The sequence below is a fragment of the Musca domestica genome, unplaced genomic scaffold, assembly GCF_030504385.1.
Source record: "Musca domestica strain aabys unplaced genomic scaffold, Musca_domestica.polishedcontigs.V.1.1 68, whole genome shotgun sequence".
Taxonomy (NCBI): domain Eukaryota; kingdom Metazoa; phylum Arthropoda; class Insecta; order Diptera; family Muscidae; genus Musca; species Musca domestica.
Window position 1 is genome coordinate 3,241,987 of NW_026712379.1, and position 3,998 is coordinate 3,245,984.

A 3,998-nucleotide genomic window follows, 5' to 3' on the forward strand; every position below is an offset into this window, starting at 1 on the left:
TATTTACACAAAAATTTGAAAACACGAACAAAAATTGTAAAATTAATGATATAATGAATTTTTGGGAGAAAAACAATAATTTCTTCTATTCATATTAGTGAGAATTTCATGTATTTTCGTGTAAAATTCCATTAAATTCAACAAACAACATTTTTCAAAAAAAGGAATTATTTTACTATGAATTAGGAATCGTGCCGTATGAACGGGTTAATTGGTGTACTAGTTTTTGTCAATATAAGAATTCTGTTAAAAAAAATAAAAATAAACGAACCAACTGTTGCATATACCAAAGTCTATTTGACACTATAAGAATCCTGAAAAGACAGGCATTTTTCTAGTTTCTTTGAAGTTGAGCAACCTTTCTTATTGAGCCATGCAAGTATGTAAAACTTTTTACTATGATAACCGATTTCTCCTTTATGATATCGAAAAAAAAAATAGTTCTGGAACAAAGCAAACGTAATCAACCACAAATTCTAAGAATAAGTAGCTTTTAGTAGACCAATACACGACCATGGTAAAGAATACAGGTAGATACATCAACGCTTGGATATGTCATAAATTTTTAAATGTTCTATCAGGTTATTATAATTCGCGTTTTTCAACAATTTTTGCAAATTTAAATAATTTTTCATTCAACATTTTCAATTCCAAAATTGGTTTGGCAGTTCATTGTCCCAGCAGCTGTGTCAATGCGTCTACCTATATTCTTCTACCATGTATACGACGTTATGTACAAAAATATTCACCTTCTCCAATATAGTACTATGTTTTGTGCATCCGTATTTGCAAATGCGCCAGCTTCATATCTCTAAGGGAACTAACAACCATTTTTAGCGTTATTACAATTTTATATATCATTATTTGATCTTATTTCCAGCATATAAAAAAAGAAAAATCAGTAAAGTAAATGTTGACGCTCGTCGTATTTCGCTAACTTTCAAATAAATACGTGTTTAAAACTCGATGACAAGCGTCAGGTGTTAGATAGGAGTGTAAACACGCATTAATTCGACCGTCGTTTGATCTTATTTGATCTCGGCCACACATAAAATGCATAGTTTAAAATTTTCAAATTTAATATTACCATGAATGGTTAGAACATTGTACAATAATGCTTATTTTGTTTAGGTACTTATTGCTTTTAAAAATGAAAACTCTTCTAACTCCTTATTTGTACAGTGGGTCTAACATGTTTCATAATTGTATAACCTAAGTAGTAGTGAGTAGTGTACATTCCATGGCAGAAGAATACAGGTAGATGCATCAAAGCTTGGGAGCATTGATATGTCAAAAAAATGTAAATGTTTTTTTCAAATATAAGTAGATTTTTAAATGTTTTCTTATACAACGTCATTTGGAGCTTATTATAATTCGTGTATTTAAACAATTTTTACAAATTTAAATAATTTTTCATTCAACATTTTCAATTCCAAAATTGGTTTGACAGTTCATTGTCCCAGCAGCTGTGTCGATGCGTCTACCTATATTCTTCTACCATGGTACATTCTGAATAGTTGTTTTCCTTATGCAAGCCACACACGAAGCAACTGGTTGTACAACTTGGAGAGGTTGTATTCAAGATTGTATCGTTTGTGGCCCGGTTGTACAAAAAATCAAACTTTTTTGATATTTGGCATGTTGTACCAACCGATTGTAATGTGTGTGGGCATGTCGTATACAATTTCATTTTGTTGTTATTTTCAAAGAGGCAACACCATTGTTTCGCACATCTCAACAACAACAAATTCCAATCAAATGTGTGATTTCAATGAAAATATAAAATAAATTAAAAATATATATAAAACGAAATTGTACCCGGTGTCATCTTAACTCAAATGAAATCTTCGAAAAGTGAAGTCGTACAAAGAGGTTGTATACGAAGTTGTATCGTTTGTGGCCGAAGAATAAAACTTGACAATCCTCCAGGTTGTATCGTGTGTGGTTTGCATTATATATGTGTACTTATGCGAAATATTTTTTTCTAGATGCCAAGAAAGAAGTATTGCTGCATACCGTCACGTGGCACAAACACCCAATGGAGGGTGTCAGCTTCCATAGTATAGTTCCATGGAAGTTTATTTTTAGAGAAAATATGGGATAACAAATACCGAAAACAAATACATCTGCTCCAAACATTTTCAGTCAGAGTATCTTAAAAAACAGAAAAGAGAGGCATAACATTGTGTAGGAACATAATGCCAATTTTTCCGGAGGATACTGTTCTGGATTAATGTCAAAGAAGGAGCCTTGCGGTTAACGCAAAAGAAAACAATTTTATTTAAAACACAGTAGCGCGCGTTTATTTCGCAGTTTTTCGACTTCTCCTTTTGACTGCCAAAGACAAATAACCCCGAATAATGGCATTGCAATTATCAAAAGCCCTATTCGGAAATGTCAAAAGAGAGAATAGAGGAAACTGTGATAACTGTCAACATTACAACATTTCAACAGAAACATGATAAATAAACACTCATAAGGTGCCGTTCTGGAAAACCCCCGCCCCCGTGGAGCCGTCAGCTTCACCATCTTCCAAGTCCAGGACGGCTAACTTTGAAACAGCTCGTTGGAGAACTCCTGTGGAGGTTTTGACATCAGCTCGACGAACAACACCATCTGTCCCAGTATGTAGATGAGTGACCATTCCTCGCCGCCATTGATTACGTGGAAGATTAGGATCGCAAACAAACACAACATCTCCTACTTCTATTGGCTTCGTTCGTTCACACCACTTTACTCGCCTGGTTAATGTTGGCAAATATTCAACAACCCATCGCTTCCAGAATCTGTCTCGCAAACTCCTAACAACTCGTCACTGCTTTTTCAGGCGGAAGATTTGTTCATCTGGAACATTGGCTGCAGGTGTCTGAGGAATGTTGTCTGTTCCAAGCAAAAAATGGTTTGGAGTTAGAGGCTCCTCCTCATGAGGGCTTATGGGCACATGAGTCAATGGCCTAGAGTTTAATATATTTTCTGCTTCAATTATTAAGGAATGCAAAACATGTTCCTTTGGACAGGTGTCCTTCATGGTTAGTCGTAAAACTCTTTTAACACTTCGTACCAACCTTTCCCATACACCGCCTTCCGAAGGGTTTGCTGGGCAATTAAATATCCACTCAATGCCTTTTTCACTTAATTCATGTTGAATCCTTTCAGCCTCAAAAACGTCATCAAATCGTTTGAACTCTTCGTTGGCCCCAATGAAGTTCGTCCCATTGTCGGATCTGAATCTTACAGTAACACCGCGACGATTTATAAAGTTTCTAATTGCAATTATACAGGAATCCGTCGACAAATCATGAGCTATTTCTAAATGTATAGCGCGGATTGTCAGGCAAGTAAATAAAGCTATCCATCTCTTTTCAGTTCTTCTTCCAATCTTGACATTTATAGGCCCGAAATAATCAAGGCCAGTATACTTGAAAGGTCTGATGTAAGGCTCCAATCGATCAATAGGCAGTGAACCCATAATCGGCGGCACAGGCTTGGCGTTGTTTTTTCGGCAAGTAAAACAACTAGCTACAATTTTCCTTAAAACTTGTCGTATTTGTGGAGTCCAAAATTTTTTCCTTATCTCACATATAACGGCTTCATGATTTTGATGCTTCATCTGGCAATGATGATAAATCACAACAAGTTTGGTAAAATAGTGATTCTTGGGCAATATAATCGGTCGTTTCATACTATATGGAAGAGAGCTGGCTGCATCGATTCTCCCATAAACTCTCAATAATCCATTTTCGTCGATATAAGGAGTTAAATTTTTCAATTTATTTTCTTTTGAGACTGGCTATCCCCTTTTAATATTTCTGATGTCTTCAGCAAATGATTCTCTTTGAACTTGACGGCATAATACTGCATCAGCTTCATTCAAATAATATGCATTTAAATCGGGTAAATCTCGAGCGCCGACTTTTTTGCGGCAAATATCAGTAAAACGAATTATTTGTCCTACCATTTTTTTTAAACGTAGATACGATGAAAATCTCTCAAAATTA

General features: G+C 35.2%; 1 long non-coding RNA gene across 1 annotated transcript; it reads left to right on the forward strand.

Annotated features, from left to right (window-relative positions):
• The first annotated feature begins 1,807 nt into the window (after nt 1-1,807).
• LOC131805967 (uncharacterized) lies at nt 1,808-2,961 on the forward strand. Its single transcript, XR_009343918.1, has 2 exons — nt 1,808-1,929; nt 1,989-2,961. It is a non-coding gene; the product is annotated as an uncharacterized LOC131805967 (long non-coding RNA).
• Nucleotides 2,962-3,998: the final 1,037 nt, after the last annotated feature.